This window comes from Condylostylus longicornis, unplaced genomic scaffold (genome assembly GCF_029603195.1).
Source record: "Condylostylus longicornis isolate FDR11 unplaced genomic scaffold, ASM2960319v2 ptg000044l, whole genome shotgun sequence".
NCBI lineage: Eukaryota > Metazoa > Arthropoda > Insecta > Diptera > Dolichopodidae > Condylostylus > Condylostylus longicornis.
The window spans coordinates 8,073,271-8,096,904 of record NW_026578013.1 but is presented as its reverse complement, the minus strand read 5'-3'; the positions used below and the strand labels follow the sequence as shown (position 1 = coordinate 8,096,904).

At 23.3% G+C, this 23,634-nt stretch overlaps 1 protein-coding gene across 1 annotated transcript in view; it reads right to left on the bottom strand.

Moving 5' to 3' along the window:
* The window catches only part of LOC129610472 (facilitated trehalose transporter Tret1-2 homolog), an 81,008-nt gene that overhangs the window by 49,937 nt on the left and 7,437 nt on the right, over nucleotides 1-23,634 (bottom strand). The window contains exon 2 of the mRNA XM_055523078.1: nucleotides 437-474. The gene's annotated coding sequence lies outside the window, so the exon portion shown is untranslated. The remainder of the gene's footprint in view (nucleotides 1-436; nucleotides 475-23,634) is intronic.

Below are 23,634 nucleotides of genomic sequence, written 5' to 3'. Positions count from 1 at the left end.
AATCGATTAATGTTAAATAGTTCGAAATTTCGATTACTAACAGAATCAATTCAAATTGTGTGTGAAAAGCATTACCCGGAAAAAAGGACTGTTTTAGATTTCTATATCGTGCTTTTGGTTCAATAGATCGCTAGATTTTTATTATTTTCAGAGAAAACACATGAAATCTGTTATTTATATTGACGACTTATTATCAATTCGAGCTTTAGAAAGCAATTCTAAACGTCTCAACGGTTATATTTCGGCCGAAATGTTACAAAATTGAACCCGCATTGATAAGACCATCTATAAAACAATTTCGCACGCAACATTTTCGGTATTATACTTAATAAAGTAGCTATACTCCAATATTTCTCTTTATTGATAAAGAACGCAAAATAATTCTGAAAAACTCAAATAGCATTGTATAAATTACTTAGAAATTCATTTTACTTACTTTGATTAACAAACAATATTCTTCGTTTCTTTATGTTTCTGTAAGAAAAATAAAATAATAAAATTCTTTATTAATTTGCATCTATAAAAATAAATTAATTTACAATAATGATAATAAAAGAAAATAAATAATGTTGTATGCATTTCAAGGCGAAACAAAAATCCTCTGTAAATTGTAATCGAAAAATTAAATTTTCACCTACAATTTGAAGCGCATTTTATTTTCAAAAGTTTATATTATTTTTATAAATTTGTAGAAAATTTCAGACATTTTAATTATTTCATTATTTAATGGAATTTAATTATTTGAAAAATAAATATGAAAATGTTGAATTTTTAAATAATTAATATGGTATTTTGTGAACTAATTTGTGTACAAAGTAGAATAAATTTGTTTATACTATAGTTCAACAAATTTTGTTTTTTTTTTTCACCAGACCTTGATACAATTTCAAAGACCCGTTTGAATGTTTTGTTTTTTGGAAAATTTTCTAAGATTAAAATTATTGATATTGTAAATTATATAATGTGATTATTTTTTTTAAATTGAAGTTAAGGCAGCATTTTTAACAGCGAAATTTTCTGAATTTCTAATACGCTCATTTAATCCGTGAGTATTAAATGCTCATATAAGATTTTCTCGCCAATAACCTGTACGTAAACAAAATTAAAAATCTATAGAAATTATTTTGAATAAAGTTTTTTTTTTTGCAAAATAGCAAAATAGGGAAATATTCTGAAAGATCTGTTTTTAATTATCTGGAATTAAAAATTATTTTGCTTTTAAAAACTATTTTTAGAATACAAAGAAATAAATTCACCTGAAATTCAATATAAAATATTTTTTTTTTCTGTTATTTTTGTTCTCAATTAACTAGCGTAAACAATTCTTATAATGTGAAACAAAATTTAACGCAGTATAAGGTGACTAAGTTATGAAATTTTTGTTTAATTAACTTAAATGTAAGAATAATTGGAAAATTTACTAATTATTTTGAAAAATCTAGTGTAATACAATGGTATTTTGCATATTTTCCCATAAATTCTGCTGTTTTAGGACTTGACGTCTATTTCCAAATTTTTGAACTTCAGCTACAAAAATCTACATGAAAACATCTTCAATCTTTAATTCAAATATAGTGTTAACGATATCTTAGAGAAAAACAGAAAGTTAAAATTAAGTTTAAAAGAACTTCAAATTTTATTGTTATACACGCATAAATACACTCTACTGTTGAGATTCAAATTATTTTATGCTTTGAATAAATTTTAGTCTAACAAATAATAAGAAATTTTTATCAAATATAAGAACAAATGAATTGAATTTTAATATTTATGTGCTCTATATATATATTAGAAAATTCTTTCGGCAATATTCTTTTAATTTATTCATAATTGTCTCCCGATAAACTACAAGACGAGTTTCGCCACATTCAAATGTACAAAATTAGAAATTTATGCTCCAATTTTATGGCTTACCAGCTTACCGAAATACGTATTTATTTATTAAGAGTAGTAAAATCGTAAAATTACTACAGCTTTTTGAAATCTTGAGCTATTTTGAAGTAAAAAACAGTTCTATCTAGAAACATTTGATTTGACAAAAAATATCTTATTGTTTTTTAAGAAATCTTAATTAATATTAGATATTAGAGTAGTTAAGTAATAAATCTTTACTAACTACTCGACACTAACAAAATTTCGAATTCTATTAATTAATTACCAATTTTTATTTAAATTAAATATTTTACATTTTCTAAAGAATTAACTTAACTTTCAAATTCTGGACTAAAGTATGCGTATAATCAGGTATTTTTAGGGGAATTAGTGTGCAACAATTCTGCGCAATTTTCTAGTGTTAAATTTATTTCCTTTTAAAATATCCGTAATATTAAATTAATTATGAACTATATTTGTTTTCTACTAATAAATTTAATTTAAAAGTACAATTAAAGGTATATGACAACTTTCAATAAAGTAACCAAATAAGATCTTGTGAAACAAGTTTAGTAAAATAAAACGCATTTTTGATCTTAAATTAAAACGCACAAAGCTTATAAATCATATTTTACGTTATTCTATTCTGATTTTAACCAGAAAAGACAAAAAATTTTACAATATAACGATATTGGTGCCGTAAAATGAACGCAGTATCAAAAAATGGTTAATGCTGAAGAATTTTAAATGAAATTTAAGGAAAAAATAAACTCAAATTGTAAAACCAGTTTGTTAAGTTCCTCAACTATTTTTTTTTTTGTTCTCCTCAACAAAATCTTTGTAAAAGAATCAAAGAGTTTTAATGTAATTTAAAATATTTTTATAACGTTTACATTTTTACATAAGGTACTCGTACACATATAAAAAAAAAATATGAGATTTAGTATGTAATTTTGTGTATTTTTCCATATATGTAAACGTTGAACCTAAAATCGTTGTAAAAAAGAAAAAGCCACCAAAACTGGTCCATTAAATTATATTTGAGTTCATATTAGATGATTGATACAACTAAAACATAAATCGATTGGAAGTAGTAGATATTAAAGTTAAATCAGAACGGATATAAAAAAAAGTTAAATGGAGAATATTGAGAAAAAAACAGACGAAATGCATACGAATACTTTGTTTCTTTATCAAAAAATTTCATCATGTATCAATTAGCCATCATTATGTTTGTATCCACATTCAATCAATAATTAAACACCAATAAACTTTTTATAATAAAGGATTGCAAATTAAATTGCATGCCTTGTGATTATTTTTTTTTTTTGCAGAAAATATTGCGTGAATAATTTCCCAGATAATTCTCAAATATTGTATGTGTATGTGTTAAGTTACGTTATTAAAATGTGAATTCGAAATTTCGTTTTCTCAAAACATTTGTTTTTTTTTTATCAATACTAAACAATCTTAAAACTATTTCGTTCAAACGGATTAACACGGATTAATACGAATTAAAATGGCTAAATACGAATCAATACGATTTGATACGAATCAATACGACGTAATACGATTCAAAACGATTTGATATGAATAACTTTAAATTAATACAAATTAAAATGTTAAAAATTTAAATTCTTAAATTTTTGAAAAAGTTTAATAAATTTTTTAAGGACTTTAACATTAAAACAATTTTAATAACTTCCAAAATACTCTTTTAAAAAAATAATCGAACTCGATAAACAATTTTGATGAATCAATTTCAAAAAATTTACACAAATGCATTAAGTTACTAAATTATGAAAATTAATAAAAATTTTCTCAATTATAAAAAAAAAATATTATATTTTTTTTCTTGTAATGTTATTTTTTTATATTTTATTAATGGTGTAATAAAAATCACATAAAACACACCTAAAGTTTACATCCGAAAACATTTAATTGAATATCTGAAAAATTAAACTGAAACTTACCGTCAATTCAAACCAAAACGAAGATGTTTAAATAAAAAATCGCGATTATTCAGACATAAAAGTGTTTGACTGCAAAATAACCAAAAAAAAAATTTTTAAAGAAATTTCATTAAAATGAATGCGGGATCCCGTTTTAATGATAAAATTAAACATAAAATTTACGATAATGTGAAAAACGCAAAACAAAAAACAATAAGAAGAAAAAAGAAATTATTTTCTTTTATGGTAGCTTGTGTGCACAACGATCTGCGTTGCATAACATGCAACAATAATGCACAACACAATTAAGTCAAAAATAAAATCATTATACAAAGAAGAAATAAATGAAAGTTTACCATGTTATTGTAATATTATTGTTATACGCGAAATTGAATAAGAAATAAATTTTATATTATCAAATAAACTTCAATTATTATGGTGGCTAATAAAACATAATATTTATTATTAGTTTTGTTTCAGAATGACATAGCGAGTAGGTGATCAATTCATTCACTACTCATTTATGATCATCATTCATTTTTAAATCACTTCAATTACATCGGTTTACAAAAAAACTTATTTAATCATTCTCGTAGAGCACATGTTACGAGAATTTTTTACATATTTCATAGGCAAATACTGGTTACTATAGTTTTTAATGTATACAAGGTGTTTCGCATAAGGTGGCAATAATTTCAGGGATGATTCTTTGATCAATTTCCAGCAAAAACTTGTATGAGTGGGGAGGTGCAGATATACTCGTTCTCGAACTACAGCCTATTGCAAAAAATAGTACCAAATTTTTCTTATATAAAAATAAAAGCTTATAACTTTATAGAGTTATTTATTTATATAACTATTTAGGGTTTGTTTTATAGACGATTGATTGCTTTTTATTTTCGGACTTACAATCAATTTCTTCTGCGCTACAGTTTTCTAGATAAAGCTCGTCAAAATCACAATTTTTGTATTTTTTGTTTTGAATTTTTTGTTGGAAACTCGAAATTTTTCGAAAATTTGTGTTATACGTGTAAGTAATATATATTAAGTGAATTACTTAGTCTAGGTATGTAATTGAAAATAAAGATTTTTTTCGAGAATTCGATTCTAATTTATCATTTCTTATTACACATACAATTTGCATCATTTGAAAATTTTTGTATTTTTATCTGGTTTTAATATTTGTTAATAGGTTTTTATTTTTTAATACTGCACATCAGAAATGTAATAATTTTACGGTATTATGACTTATACATTTGCATAAGGTGTAAATATAAATACAAAATAGCAAAAATAAAATTTATCCACATACGTAACAATTATCAAGTTTCGAAATGAAAATTTTGAATTCTCGTTATAGTATTCTATTTAAATCAAATTACAAAATGTATTTAAAATTTGCATTTACAGAAATATATTATTGATTATAATATAAATATTTAATAAAATTAAACAAATAACTATATTTTATTAATGTCTCCAACCTTTCGTCTTAATTAAAGTATGTATGTTGCATAAACAATATTGAATGAATAACTTAAAATAATTTTATGACATTATTAAAGGAAGAAGACGTCAACCGAAGTTTAAAAAATTTGACATTATTCGAGAACTATATTTTAGCAAAATATCGCTATAATAAAAATTGTGTATTGTATTCGTATGGGGAAACCGATTTAATATTTCAAACAGCAAAATGAATTGTGCCTCGGAGGCTACTAGGCATTCATTTTGATTTTACTGCAAGTCATTTCGAGTTGAACGAATGATTCATCTAAAAAGCAAAATTTTACTTCATTAAATTTATTTTTCAAATTAATTTAAATAAATATGTTTCTTACAATACAAAATTCCAAAAATCGTGAAAAATACAAAAAGAAAATTTAAATATTTTTCCTTTAAAATTTATTACCGAAGCAATAACTTTAAGTAACCCCAATTCCCCACTTAATTATTCTAATTTCACCCTTACTAAAAAAATTAATTTTAATTAAAATTGAAAACAAATAATAAAAATATTTTTCAGTCAATAAAGATTTTATAAATTTTTCTCTTAGAACTAATTTATTTTATACATTCTTGCACGAATTATTTTCAAGATGAATCATTAGTACCCTCTGTTAAATTTAATTTGTTAATGAAAAACGCTAATGAAAAATTATAACAAAAATTAATAATAATTTAATCAATTATTATAAGATTCATTATTAATTAATTTTCTTAATTAACTTTATAAAATTAAAATAATTAAATTTTGTTAATTAATAACTACTTTTTTAGTTAAAAAATTAGTTATTAATTAATATATCGTCGGCATTATGAAAGAGTCAGGAAACTGTTTTTTTTTTGCGTTTCGAGAAAAACGCATTTAAAAATACACATAATAATGTCAATTTACAGATACGTTATTTTTCCAAAAATTCTAAATTTAGAATTACGTGGATTTTTAGAAAATTCTGAATTATTCTGTATAGTAACTCAAAATTTCAAGAAAGCAGTTTTGTGACTTCTATAATACCGACGATATTATAAGGCTCATATTTAGTTATTGAATTTATCTTTTAATTTATACTAAAATATTACTAAAAATTAATATGTTGAAATTATTGACTTTGCGTTTGAAATTTCTGAAATTCAGCGTAAATTTACTATACAGATTCGCATGAATGAATAATGTATTTGAAAGTTAAAAATAAAAAATTTACAAAATCAATTATCATCTATTATAAAATATTTTTTATATATTTTTAATATTTTATATCCATATTTAAATATATACGTACAATATTATTTCAAAACTCTGTTAAAACAATAATAATTATTGAATATCCACAAATAAATCTAGATTATTTGTAATGCTTGCTTGAATACCGCCTTCTGCTGTTTGCATAAACTTAGTTGTGAATTATTAAATTACAATTTGAATGATCGTTTTTGTATTTGCATATAAGTAGTTGTATGTGTTTAGGTAGTAAATACTTTAAAAAAAAAATAAAATTTAATTAATTCAGAAATCACGTGTAACATTTCAATTTTTGAGTTTTATTTTTTTTAAAACTCATTTTGTATTATTAAATAAATTTATATTAGAATTTAAATGTTTAAATTGAAATTGAAAGTGAAAAAATTCTGTTTATTAGGAAAAAAAACAACAAAATTCATCAAATATTTAACTAGCTACATATATACATACATATGTAAATGGAAACTTTCCAATTTTATAGATTTTAACACGCTACAATTCACTTGTTTTAATTTAAGCTTAATTATTATTGTAAATGCGCTTGAGAAGTGAATGTTATATTTACAAAAATGAATTTTATTTTTAAATTTGAATTACAAAATAGTAATGATTGTAAACAATATTATTTTAAAATATAATTAATTTTAAAAAAATATTTATTTAATTTGCGCTTTATATTAGTAGAGTACATAAACTTAACAAGTATGTAAGCTTAAATTATTTTAGAAATACAAAAATTTACACGTGATCTAAGCAGTTAATTTTTATTAATGAAAGTTTTGATTTAACTAAAAGCTGTTTATCATTCTGTAATTAAACGTTTTATTTATTCAATTAGGAGTAATTGTTGAATCAGGGTAACATTTCAATAATAATTGTTTCCGTAATAAAAATTTTTAACTTCCTAAATTCAAAAATTTAATATACTAATTATTTAATAAATGACTTAGGTATGTGTTTAGATGTGTATACAATTATGTGGAAAATATGTAGATATTTACGCATGTTATACGAAATAATATTTTATTTTCTAATATTAATACATTCAGTAGGAAATATCTATGTTTTTCCCGTAAATTCTGAAAATTCCTGAAAATTATATTAAAATATGTTAATTATAATTTAAAGATTTCAATGCATATTTTAATAATATTTTAATTCGAGTTATGAATACCTGTTAAAATTTATTCATTTTGTGTAAGCATAAATATAAAATGATGTAGATGATCTTAAAGATTTCAAGTTATCAGTTATTATATTAATTATTACAAACTGGCAAAGTTCCATTGTGACGATGTCATCAATATCAAAATTTATTTACAAAATAAAAATAGCACATGAAAATCTAGAGTTTTGGATCATCTAACAGCTACTGCAAAAGCAACTCAAAGAAACCATTCGCAAAATATAGTGTCAAAACTGAGTGTTTTCATGAGAACCAAAATCTTATTCCGGAAATCATATTTGAAAATTATAGTTTTGATTTTTTTTTTCATTAACTATTAAAGCAATCATTATGGTATCGCTCAAGAAATATTCATAAAAAATTACTCAAAAATTAATTTCGTTTTTTTTTTTTTTTGTAAAATCTTTTCGATGCACAATTGCGCAGAAACTTCAACTTTCTTTTAGAAGTTGCGTCAACTTTTCACATTATAGCCATTTAAAGAGAGTGATCAACAAACAAACTTGCAACATTATGCTCATATTAAATCTTAGTTGATAATAAACAGCGTTATTTCACTATCAACCGAGTTTTACTAAATAAAAACTGATTTCAAATTCATATAAATAGAAACCGGTAAAATTAAATTGGAAAATCAAAATAAAATCGAATGTATGTGAAAATAAGGACCATAAGTAAGGACCATTTTATTTTTAAAATTTTCATACTGCACGCAGGTAAAGCAAAGAATTTTTTTCAAGTAGATTATGATCGATTACAATCAAATATTTTGTTTGTGCGTAAACTTATTTCGAACTAAATTGATATTTTTTAATTGTTTATTTTTTAAATTCTTCCAAAAAAGCATGTTTATTTGTAATTTGGACAAATTATCTTGTTTATTTTCGGATAAAGATAATTGACCTAAAAATGTCAAAGCGCATATTTTATTTATTATAAAAGCATTCAGTAGCATTTGTTGACGACAGCCACATTAAATACATCAAAATCTCTACTATCATTTATTGAAAAATGATAAAAAAAAATCAAATATTTAAAGCAATTATGAAATGATTTTTGTTTTTGTTTTTTTTTTAAGACAAATATAATATTGAAATATCAATATTTATTATGATATTCTCAAAAAAATTTTTTTTGGAATGTCAATAAAAATTGACAACAACTTTTGATAAGAACTCATATATAATTGATGTCATAAATATTTTATGAAAATTGTGGCTATCCAATAATGTTGATTTATTTGAATAACACTTAAAATGTGATCAAAACTTTCACTTTAATTGAAATCTTGAGATTTCGACATTTTAGTCAGTATTTACCTTTTTAATCCTTTTACATCATGACTAAAGAATTTCAAGTGATTTTTGATTTTTTTTTATAAATTTTTTATAAATTTTCTTTGCGTAATATGTAATTTTTGATTTGTTTATTTTTTGGGTGAAAACTGGCTAGTGTAACACCCTACCAGTGCATTGAACCCAAAAAAAAAATTTTTATTCAAATAAAAATTTTTGATCGTGTTTGTCCTCACGTGTCAATTATATTTGTTCTAGTACAAAATAAATATTTTGTTTAGTAAATAAAAAAAAATCTTGTTAAAAAGAAAATTTTTAATTTCTTCAAACAAAATTTACACTTTTATATTTGAAACGAAAAGTAGCTCGAATTAAAAAATATACACCTATTTTCGATTCATAATCCCGCACTGTTCCAATAAATAATGTCCGATTTAATTAATTATTTATACAATTTCAATTAACCTAAGTGATTTTTTAAGCGAGATTAATTATAGAATTTGTTCATTAGCTTCAAGTTTGTTCTTTTTTGAAACAAACAATTTTATTTGATTTCAATGATTGATTTAATTAATAACGTACTAGTATTGCCCGCCTGCACTGTACTTATTTGAATTTAATTAAACAAAACTGAAAAAAATAACGAAAATGCGTAAATTTTAATTTTATAATTAAATAACCAAAAATGTTCAAACCGCAGACTTTTCAGGAAAAATACTATTGGTAAATCTCCTAAACTCAATGAAAAACTTTAATTGTAATTAATTATTGGCTGAAAAGATTGATTGTTTCTAATTAAAATTAATTTAAATACAATTTAAAGATAATGATTTAAAAATTTTGCTTTCATGATTAAAATTTAATTAATTATAATTTGTAAATCTCAATTTTTAAAATAAAAAAGCAAAAGAAAACCAAATAAATAATTATTGTACTTGACTCTTCATAAAACACTACTATTCGCAATATAAAAATTTTCTTGTTATGGCATAAAATCAATAAATAGTAAATATTTTTAGAAAATAAAATTAAACAAAATAATATACTTCTAATTATGGCTACCATTATTATTTATCTCTTCTTTATGCATATAATAAAAATATATAAAATAACGCAATAAATAAATAATATTGCTCATTTACATAAAATTATATAAAACGGAAATCGTATATTATTAAACAAATATTATCAGGAAAAACAAGGACATAAATAGCTCATCAGAGAATTTGATAAAATATTAATTTACAATTTATACATGTATGTATGTATGTCTGTATTATATGAATTCTGATAAGTTTGGACAATAGTGCTAATATTATACAATAATAAATTTTTATTAATTAAACTAAAAATCTAAAATAATACACGTAAGCGAAAATCGATTCTATTTATATCGTAATTCATAAATTCAGTAGAAATATTTTTGCAAATATATTAATGATTTACACTGTATACGATTTATTACATGTTGCACACTTTACAAAATAAAGATAAAAGCATGTTATTCCAACTTTATTAGGATATTTTTCTAGAAAAATTTATTATTTTTATACGACAATATTTAAGTAGCAGTAAATTTTCCAAATTAACTAAAAATTTTCCTTTGTAGTGAATGATTTACAAATAATATTTTACGATATTGTGGAAGACACGGTTTTATGCAATACTAGTAACAGGATACCCCAGCATGATTTATCAATGAAACAAATCACAGAAATCTGCTGTCTTCTACATGAAAAACATTTTTCGCCTTTTCGAATTCTCTTACTAATTATTAATAAAATTAAATTTAGTTATAAGTTAGATTCCATACATCATAGAACAGGGTCACAAAAGCCTGAAGAAAATTATTTTATTTTATTTTATTTTACAAATTTACTTATACTACTATAGCCAAGGGCATCGTCATAGCCTTCAAATGTCACACATTTAAAAATTGAGATCACCATTATAATCAATTGAAAACTATATAAGACCATTTGTTCTAGCCTACGTGGCTGAACAAAACTGCTGACGTGAAAATTAAAATTGTTATTGCAATTCTTTCAACAGAGATTTGGCTATTGCTTTTATCAAAAAATTCCAAATTGCATTAAAAATTCTACTGTAATAAAAATTTTAGTATAAAAACCAATTATAATTTATTACCAGTTAAATCCATTCCAAATTCACCTAAAGAATTTCAACAGGATATTTAAGAATTTTTTTGTCATTTAGTTCTCAATAAAAATCGCACATTTATAAAATATTAATTGTTCTGTAAATAAACTCTGAAAAGAACTTGTTTTTCCATTTTTTTTTTCTAACAATTCGAAACTGGTTATATTGACTATTTTAAGAGGAAAAAATTTTATGTATTTTTTTTTTTAATTAATTTAACCTTGAACTAACGCAAGGTTATCAATGTTAACTGTGTCAATTGAATTCAAACTTAAATGAAGAACATTATTAATATTATTAAAGTATTCGGAATAAATTAAAAGTCAATCAAATTTGAAGAGTTATTCTAGTTGAGAAATAAAGTAGTCGAAATAAATTCTGCAAAAGCTTTTTATTCTTTACTCAAATTGTGCTTGAGAAGTAACTAAAAATGTGCAGTGATTAAGATAAATTTTGGTTTTAGTATTATTTTAGGGATACTAAGAACGAATATTACGAGTAGGTTTAAAATTACATACAAGAGCAAAGCCAATTGGTATACGATTCAATTATCTCGCTACTACTTTTAATCTAAAAACAAAGTATTTCTAACAGAAATCAGAAAACTAACGCATGCAATATCGTTATTGTACGAATAACTCACGTCAAATTTTGCGATACGAAATTAATAAAATGCAACAATGGTAGGAATTTCAACACCTCGAAATTTTAAATCATACTAGAATGTTCTAGTATATGCTACCTAATATATTCTATCTTTTAACAAATAATTTAAGTTCCTAATTTTCTGTTCAAATTCTCGCATAAAAGAATTCCCTTGAAATTTCGATTGAACACAAAATATTAAGCTTATCATAATTAAATAATAATATAAAATATTAATAATTAATTTTATCTATTGACATTGACATTTATATAACTGTCAATATAAGCAAATATTTTTCATATATGCAAAATTTTTGCAAAGAACTGACAATTTGAAATATCTATAGAAAAAAAAACAAAATATTCATCAAAAATCTGGGGAAAACCTCCACAAAAAATAACAAAATTGTTTTACTCTTTTTATTAATTTAAAGACTTTTTTTTAATAAAAAGAAAAAATAATACGATAATATGAAGAATAAATTTATTTTAACAAAAGTATGACGTATGTCTGGCGTTTTTGTTTTTTACAAAATATAATTTTCATTTACATATTTAAGCATATTGCATACAAGCGTACATGAGCGTACTAAAATACCACACCTACTTTTATAATTTTAAATTAATTTGAACTTTGTTGTTTTCCACTTTTGTTTTTTCTCCAAATTTGCATTTAAATAAATAACATTATACGTTCTAAATGATTCTTAGAATTTTATAATTTTATTAAAATACTCATACATATACACATATAAACTCAATCTAAGTATACACGTATATTTATTTTAATTTAGAAAGTATTTATTCAATAAACTTTAATTAAATTAAAAATCTAAACGTGATTTATGAGAAAAGTCATTTAATGTTATAAAATAATGTTATTCACAGGTTTTCTTTATAAATGTGAGCGTAGAGTAAAATTATAAAATTAACAAAATTTTGTCACCCTTTACAATATCTTTTCTTTATGGTAATACAAGAGCAAGTGGTCAAGTTCATATTGTAATTGTAGTTATAAAATAATTTTGATTTTGTTGTTATATTTCACATGATTTACTTTTTTTATTCAAGCTTCTGAAGTGAAGAGCAACAATTGAATCATGTTTTAGAAAATATTCAAGTTTGATTGCCTATATGTGTTTAAATAAAGTTTGAACTATACTATTAAAAAAAGATATGTCATCCCAGTAGAAAATTTTGTCATTTACATAGGTAGTTATTCATCTAGTTCTTGGTAAGCAGTCACTGATTACCTTTCTCGACAAAAAAAGGAAACGAAAAAAAGTCATAAAATTCCTTACCCTTCTGTTTATAATTCCGAAAATGCAACCATTTGGCCAATATATCGATCTGTGTGGTGTTGTGTTCGCTTACTTAATAAGCAGATTGGTAGTATATTAAAAAAAATAGCAAATTTCGTAATACTTATAGACAAACATGACGTCATTCAGATTTTTTAAGGAGCAAGGAGATTTGTAACTAATTATTTTTATGAAAAGTATACATAAATTCGTTCTATAAAACTAAGTACATAACTCGTTACAAATACAATTGTCATTACAGGTAGTCACCCAATTTCCTGCTGGGATAAAGTTGTCATACAATTTCGAACATACATACGTCATACAATTCTATTTCTTCATATACGGGTGATACGGTCAATTCTACTTAATCTTATTTTATTTTGATGGATTAATCTCAAAACGGTAAAAAAATATTTCTACTTTATTACAATTGAAATTGTATTTCATTTAAATTTTGCATTTTATTATAACTGCAAAATAATTTTAATATTCTACACCAAATAATATAAAAAATCAATTTAAAATTTTGTTTTTGTGGTACTATTGTTTTGGATTTGACTTTCCTTCCAAATTACATGCATACCATGCACATCTCATACAATTTATTGTAAAATTTTAATATTGTCATTAGCACTTTTCCAAAAATTTTTTGAAAAAAAGTGCTTATTAGTTTCACTCTGTCCGTCCGTCCGTCCGTCCGTCCGTCTGTCCGTGTGTCTGTTTACAAAACTTCTACATTCTTAAAGATAGAAAGCTGAAATTTAATACGTACATAGATCTTTACTAGAAACTTATTTTCGTAGAACAAAATTTTTACCTATCTCCCCCCTCTAGAAGTTATACCCCTCCAAAACCCTAAAAATGGCCTTTTTTAACTATTTGTTGCAATGAAACCATAAGCATTTTTGAAATTTTGCAAACGCAGAAAGGCAGTGGCTTGCTTCCCCTACCGCGGTATATTATAGTTAAACTTTAGAAAAACAAAATGGCCGTTCAAATTTACCGTTATCTAAAGTCCTTTTCTTCCAAATTTTTGATGTCGTTTTTCTCCTAGACCCCAGCCTGTACAAGCTTGAAATTTTAGGGACTTTTAGACATTAACAAGTAGTTCATTTAGTTTGAAAAAAAATTTTTTCCATCTCCACCCCCTCTCAAGTTATGGCCTCTTGAAATTTGTAAAATTTGCATTTTTGACACCTTATATTTCTGAAACCGCAAGCTTTTTCAAATTTCTATAAACGCAAAAAGTTAACGGTAAATTCCATGACATTAAAAAATATAATTATTCTTCTTAACTCACACAATTAACCTTTAAAATCGAGCGTTATGTTAACGCCTGTTTATATTAATTTTTGCTTTATTTCAAAGACTGCATATATGCGTCATCCTAAATATATGCAATCCTAGAAATAGTTTCGTTTATAAATGGAAATAATTTTAATAGTGTGGTGGATGTACATAGACTGTTTTTAAAAGCAGTATTTTTACTTGTTGAAGGGAAAAGTGCTACAATACAAACCATTGGTTTGACCCAACTTTATTTTAATTTATGAACTTGAACTTTAAAATAACATTCATAAATACATCATTAATTAAAAGTTCAATAAACTGTTAATTATTATTTTCCGTATTAAAAATTATAAAAACAATGAACATTTTTTTGTTTATTTATTTGACACATGATTTTGATTAACAATAATAATATTATTGTCATCGCAATGAAAACAAAATTCATTACTCTTACTCTTTCTTTACACTTCTCTTCGTTGTAGCATAAAATTTAAATTTTGACAACAATAATTTATATTATGAGTAAGTATGTATGTATGTACATTTAGGAAAAATTCAATGAAACCTGTTAAAAATTCTAGTCAGCAATAATTTTTGTTATACTTTTGACCCATTTAACAGATAACATTATTGTGTATGTACATATATTATTTAAATTTAATGTACATATATTATTTAATTTTAATTTATTAGTTAATTATACTTAACTATACATAAATACTATATTTTGTTCAAATCAAGGCAACCGGAAAAACTTGCTCATATCAAATATAATTTCAATGTGCTGAGTGAGTGCGTAATGTTCTAAGTAGGAATGAGACAAAAAATATAAACTAAAATCTATAAAATATCAAATTTTCAATTAAATTTCAAATCAATTAAAATAATTTTTTATAATAACCTTTAATTTTTCCGAAAGTTCAATATTTTTTCAACTGATAAATAATATTTTTAAATATTATTAATATTATTGGTTTTTGGGAATATTTAATTTAACACACTTATAAATCAACAAAACAAAGCTGTTAAAATTTCATAAAAATGAATGCAATACTTAATAGATTATTGGCTGTCTTTCTAAATTTGAACATTAATTCCGGATTAATGTTTAAATTTAGAAACTGTACGAAATATCACAAGTTTACTCGTTAACAGTATTTAATACTAAACTAATAAAATTATTTTAATAAATTGTGTATATTTTTTACATACACAAGAATTCATAAATTTTATAGATACTAGTTTTAAAATTTGATATCACAATGCATTCTCTTTTGTTAAATTGTTTCAACAAAATATAATATAAAATTTGATTATTTTATTTTAACACAAACTTGAAAAATGTTTGAATGTTCAAACGTATTAGGCGCATATAATTTGTTATCAACGGAAATTTTTGTTCTTTTTATACAAATTTGATAATTTAAAAATATTTTTAATAATTTAAATTTCATATTATGTTAATGTCATATTAATATAAAATTTTTGACACGAATCGTTCGACATCCCTCGGAAAACTTTAATCTTCGAATAAATTCAATATCATTTCAAAAAATATTAAAATGTTCGATCCCATACTATGAATTTAGCAAAAGACTACCAGTCAAAATCCAAACGAAAACAAAATATAATTTTCTAAAGCCTCAAAGATCCTGCCAGGAATATCGTAAACGTGTATCGTAAATTTTCATGCAAACTTCGTATAATACTACACATTTATCATCTCAGAGAAATATAATATTGTTGATTTTTTTTTAATCAAAATGCAAAGTGTTTACACTTTTGTTTATAAAAAAAATTTTAATTATTCTCTCAATGATATTTTGGTTTCCAATGTTGCGTATCGCATATAATTACATTCCGAATATACCTACTTATATTTTGTTTTTTATTAGATCAATTCTCAATTAAGTAAAATAATTTTTATTTTCTTATCTGTTGTATGGTAATCTTAAATTATCCATAAAATTGACGTATGCTTTCATTATATTATAATTATATAGTAAAGTATATATGTATAAAATAAAATAATTTCAAGTTCAAAAAAATTAAATAACTAATTAAGTATTCTAATTAAGTAATATTGTTTAAGTATAAAAAACGACAACAAGTGAATAATAATACAGAAAAAAAAATTTAATATTAAAAGAAAAACCGTCTAATTTACATTTAAGAAAATTTACAAAAAAAAAATTCAGTTTTTAATTTTCTAAAATTCAATGGTACAAAAGATTTTTGTAATTTTCATGTCCTACTTTTCATTTGATTATTTATTTTATATTTGATTAACTTTTCAAAAATTTTCCATTTCCTCTAAGCATTATAAATTCAATTATAATTATAATGCATTAAATCCGATTAGACCACTTCTGGATTTTATTCTGAAATACTACTCTACTGAGGAAAGTACTCAATATCAGTTCTCGCAAGTTTAATTTCAAAATTACTCACATATAATTCAATTTAATAAAGATCAGTGTTATTAAATACGAACAAAACTAATGTAAGGTAATACAACTGACAGGGAAACTCTAAATGAACTTTTTATTTGCACCAGTTTTAGCCTATTATTTAATAACATAAAAATCATAAAAATTATAATTTTGTGAAAGTGACATTTATTTTATAAAAAAATTTTGACCAAAATATCACTATTAAATTGAGTGATGTCGAAAATTAATTAAAATTTTTTTCATATTATAACGAAGACAAACAATAGAATATTTAATTACTTGTTTTCTTACATTAAATATAATTTTGTAAACACTTACATATAATATAGTACATGACAAATTAACCGTAATTGTGTTCTTTCAATACATGTAAAATCAAGTCACTCTTAATAAAATTAATTTTTCATTTTTAGAAAAACTTCCTGTTTTTTTTTTTACAATTTGAATGTTAACGTGCTCTTAAAATCCTATCTCAATATAACAAATAAAAATTTTTACATCAATAAATTCCTTAACAATAGACATGTGCTTATATTATCGTAAACAATCCATATATGTACAAAGAATGTACATATGTATAAATCTTGTGTATTTCCGTGTAATTTTACAATTGTTGAGCATGGTAGTTTACAACAAATTAATTAAAATTAAAATTTGTCATGAACTTTTAATTTCTGTTATATACATAGAAGAAATTTTTAATTTTCAATAGAATATTATTGTGATTGAAATTCATATCATTCCTATATACATGCATATATACATATGTACATGCGCTAGCTGTTATATTTAGAGCATTTTATTTACCAACATTTAAATTGTGCTCTTAAATAACACAAAATTTGAGTAATTTTTAACAAAACTTATCAATTATAAAAATCACCTGTTTTAATTTTGTTTGATGATCTTCTGTTCCAACCCCAATTACTAAAAAATAAATTATTTGCCTTTTCTTCTTATCATAGGTTTAAATGTACAAATTAAAAGTTCTCATGCATATCTACAAATTTACTTTCATTCTTATAAATTAGTTCAATAAGTTATTAACTGTTATATTCTTATATACACATAATATTCACATTAACCCAAATAAAACAAAATAAACTTATGACTGTAACACAAAAATTTTAATTTGAAAGAATTTTCAATGAATTTCTTAAGAAAGCATACTTTAATTTAATAAATCAAATTTTAATAAATTTTATATTTAACTTTAACTTCTACTTTCTATTAAAGAAACAACTTATTCAACTAAAATTTAATATTATAATTTATTTCTAAATCATATTCTCATAAATTTATTCTTAAAGAAAACAAAAATTGCATTCTGCATTTATTTTATGTTTCTAAACACGCTTTAGCTTATTGAAGGTCAAATGTTTCAAGAGCACAAAAGTTGTATTACAAAATTTTGTAAACATTGTAAAGCGTATAACGCGTATTCTCAAAAAATTACAATAAAATTTATATTTATTATCAAATAATTAAATTTTATTAAGTGTGCTGACTTGATAAAATTTTTCATTTAATTTTTCGTTTTATTTTTTTTATTGAATTTAAACTTAAATATGCTATCTACGTGAGCATTACAAATTCCCTTAAAGTAAATTATTCATACATATATTTACATATTTCTGTATGATAAAAAAATATGTACATAAATGTATGTATGTTTGTTGAAATGGGAATAGCCTCTTCACAATTCTCCATATGTTATGATTTGTGTGTAGCGTAGAAATCTTTTTCTTATTTTCATACTTGAATTTTTTTAATATTATCAAAAATCTAATAATAGCCCTCATATTATCAAATTTTTCAACAGAATATAAAATTGGTCGCACGAAAGCATGTTTGTATTATATTAATGTATATGCATTATATTATATTAAATGTATATATTAAATGTATATGTATGTATGTATATGCTTATATATATAATTATATGTATTGTATAGCACCTCTATTTTCTATTCTGAATTTAAGAATTTGCTAATTTTTCGTCAATGTTCTTAAAATGCAAATCTGAATCTGCTAACAAAATTGGCAGTTGATTGGAGTAATTTTAAGTACTCAAAATAATTCCACAGCTTTTAATTAAATTATTCCATATTTTGAATATAAAATGTATTCTATCCATTAATAACAAAATTTTCTACGGGCTAGACTCTAACAAATCAATGTCGGTATACAAATTTCCTTGCTTGACTTGAATAAGTTCCATACTGCATACCTTTCATCTTTCGATCTAAAACTCCCGAGTTCATTATATTAATTAAAATTTTTGTTAAGTAAATCAGTTGCTACGTGTGAAAAAAACGAACACAAATTATATATTATTTTTGATTCGGAGCCAAAACCAAAAGTGAAAACGAACAAACAACAAAAGAAAGGTGACTCTATGCGGATAAAAACACACTTGTTTGTCCAATAAAAAAATACAAAATAAAAATGAGATTTTCATTATTTTTCCATACAAACTGAAAATGTTTTTCCTAATTTTGTTTTTTTATGAATGAAAAATTAATAGAAAAAATTTAAAAAAGTCAAGGTCGCCACAGCATATCCATCAGAAAAAAAAAAACATTTTGGAAATTTAGAAAATTTATATAATCGTTTTTCGAAAAAATATTTGAAAGAAATTGTTTTCTACTTATTTATAGTTCATAAATCTTTAGATAGGACTATAGAACCATATAGTATTCTTTTTTGTAAAGCATAAGTCTCCCAAGCAAAAAATTGTATCGTTATATCAATTGACTATGCAAAGATTAACAAGAAAAACTCTCTTTATTTGAATCAAAATAAAAATATTTGAAATATAATGCTAAGGTTTCGGCAATCGTTCTTTGTCCTACCGATTTTTGATATTTGGAATGGTATTTATTATTATTCTTGATTATTGTTCTAAAGTAACTACAGAAATATAAGTGTAATAATGACAGAAAAACTGCATATATTAAATGGTTTAAAATGAATGGAAGCACTATCTTCAGGCTCCTAAGGGGCCACAATTGTGAGAAACATTCTTTTTATATAACAATTATGAATGATTAATTTTGTATTACAATTAAAAAAAAAATTATTCAAATTCATTTCAATTAATTTTGAACTACAATCTGAATTTTGTTATATGTATAACAGTAAAAACTTAGATTTTAAGTTTTTCACGTTTAATTGAACTTCAATACGGTAATTTGTCAAATATTTCTAATTGAATAATTTCTCCAAAAACCGTAACAATTTGTACCCGCATTTGTAATTGTGTGCGCAACTTATATTTTAATACACATACATATAAAATTAAAAAATGCCTGGCATGTCAGCAGTATAAGAGAAAATTGTCATATAACAGTCTAAATAATCAATACAAACATATAACAATTTTTAAGAAAATTGATAGATTGATAATTTGGCATAGAAACCGTAATTCTATAATTTACTTAAATGACAATTTTTGTTTTTTTTTTATGAAAATTATCAAAGAATGAATGGGTTAGAGGTCAAGGTAGAAAATTAAATTAAAAAATTAAAATATTTTGTTAAAAAAATAAATTTCGAAATTGTTATGGAAAACAAAAATTTTTGTTTTTTTTTAAAAAAATAAAATGATTAATGGAGATTTTTTTTTCTTTTTTTATTGTTGTTTTTTATTTAACATAATTTAGTATATCAATTTATTTATATAAAATTGGAGTAATTACACATTTCATCGTATTACATAATATTTTGTAAATATTAGAACTGTATTTATTATTGTATAGTAAACCAAAAAATTTAGAGAAAGGATAATTATTACTTGATGCCATTAATCAAAACCCAAAAATTGCTTGATGCAGTAAATTTCAAGTTGGAAATTATTAATAAATATTCTATTAGTTATTAGACTTCCGTTGCTTGGTCTTTTTAGCACTTTTCCAAAAAATTTTTTTAAAAAAAGTGCTTATTAGTTTCACTTTGTCCGTCCGTCTGCCTGTCCGTGTGTCTGTTTACAAAACTTCTACACTCTTGAAGATAGAAAGCTGAAATTTTATTTGTACATAGATCTTTACTAGAAACTTACTTCCGTAGAACAAAATTTTTACCTATCTCCCCCCCTATAGAAGTTATACCCCTCCAAAACCCTACAAATGGCCTTTTTTAAATATTTGTTGCAATGAAACCATAAGCATTTTTGAAATTTTTCAAACGCAGAAAGGCAGTTGGTTCCTTCCTCTAGCGCGGTATACTATAGTTAAACTTTAGAAAAACAAAATGGCCGTTCAAATTTACCGTTATCTAAAGTTCTTTTTTTCCAAATTTTTGATGTCGTTTTTCTTCTAGACCCTAGCCTGTAGAAGCTTAAAATTTTAGGAGCTTTTAGACATTAACAAATAGTTCATTTCGTTAAAAGAAAATTTTTTTCCATCTCCACCCACTCTCAAGTTATCGCCTCTTGAAATTTGTAAAATTTGAATTTTTGACACCTTATATTTCCAAAACTGGGAGCTTTTTCAAATTTCTATAAACGCAAAAAGCTAACGGTAAATTCTATGAAATTAAAAACTATAATTATTTTTCTTAACTCACACAATTAACCCTTAAAATCGAGCATTATGTTAACCCCTTTTTATATTAATTTTTGCTTTATTTCAAAGACTGCATATATGCGTCATCCTAAATATATGCAATCCTAGAAATAGTTTTGTATATGAATGAAAATAATTTTGAGAGTGATAGGTATACATAGACTGTATTTAAAAGCAGAATTTTCACTTGCTGAAGGGAAAAGTGCTACAATACAAACCATTGGTTTGACCCAACTTTATTATAACAGAACTTACAGAATGAGAAGAACAGAATAAGAACATTGCTTAGTTGTATGAATATCTAATTTTTCATATACGTAGCTCACCTTTAAATCATAACAGTAAGATCAAGTAATTATAACTCAGTGGAATAATTTAAGTGAAATTTCAATATGAGAATAACTAATGGAAATTCCTTCATACAATTGCAAAACAGTAGATAACTTACAATAAAAAGAATGAGTTAAGGCAGAAAAGATAAAAAAAAAATTTCTCCTCGAACTCGACTCGAATCAATGACCTTCCGCTTTCTAGGCGGTAGATCTACCTACTAAGCTACAGAGATATGTACAAATTATCGACGAATTATTCTTTTTTAATTTTTCTGTCTTGACTCGTTCCTTTGATTACGTCATTTATCTGTTGTACAGTTGCATGAAGGAGTTTCCATTATTTGTTGTATTGATAATTAATAATTGTGATTTTAAATTAACTTTCTCAAATCTTACATACAGAAACCTAAAAGAGCCGTTCAATAAAAATCTTTTAAATTTTTTTCAAAGTTTTAAAGTACGTAATGTAATATAGGCACATAACATACACACCATATCATTTACAATACCATAATAATTTCTTAAGCTTAATATTTGATTTCTAGTAAGTAGAGAGTTAATAAAAATCATCACCATCTAATAATAAGATACCTTTCAAATTTAATATTTAAATGTTAATTTAATTTTCTAAAACAAGTAGTTAATGAAATAAATATTGAAAAAAATTCAAATTTCATTCTCAATTAATGTATGTATGTAATAATTTCATTATATTATGACAGCAATTAATAAATTTTTAAGAAAAAACCAAGAACGTAATGAATGAAAACAAAAATACCCCGTTATATAGAGAGAGAGAGACGCATCGAAATTTACGTGGGTATTTAATTAATAGCTACCTTTACCTATATAATAATTTTAATAATTTTAATTGAAAATTATTATTAAACCGTTTCAAATTAAAATAAAGCTTTAAGGTGTTATACAAAATGAAAAACCATAATCTCTAATTTATAAATATATGAAATTACTAATCTAATGAATAATTCAATAGAATGCGAAATATTTGATATAATAATATTATACATACATATATACTTAACCTTAAAATTATATCATATACAAAAATATATCAATCGATTAGATTTATTATCTGGAAATACCGTGTCGATTGAAACACGTGAATTGTTCTGTCTGTACTATTTTATACGAGTAATGAGATGAAAAAGAAAAACAAGTTTATTATACAAAGTGTACAAAAAATATTTACATATATATTTGTGTATTATATATGAATGCTTTATAGTGTAATGTAAATTTTCAGTGTATGCAAATTAATTTTCAAATATATTTACAATAATTTTGTGTCACTTGAAATTTTATAAATTTCTCTTTGGTTGAGTAAAGGCTATTTCTAAATTATTTTTCGTTTAGCACTTAATTATTCTTATTTTATATTTGCTGGATCCAAATTGAGAATATAATATTATCTTTTTATATTATATAATTATTTGCAAAAATTCAACTCAATTTTATTCTCAATTGCACCTGCTATAAGTACTGCAAATTAAATACAATCAATAGGAATATCGCATGACACAAATATTTGCAAATGATATACAATACAAACAACCATTATGACAATAAATAATCTATATACTGTATACTTATATTGTGATATTGTTAACTATAATATTCAATTAAATTTGTAATAATTAACCCTCTATGATTGGAACAATGTTACATCTAATCCAAATATCTGCATACAAATACAAACACAAACAATTTTAGTAGCAATTTTTAATTTGTACAACTATTTCACACTGGCTAGTTGAGTATTACTCATTTCACTAGTTAATAAAATCAGAATTAAGATCTGAATGCAAAATAAATTTTT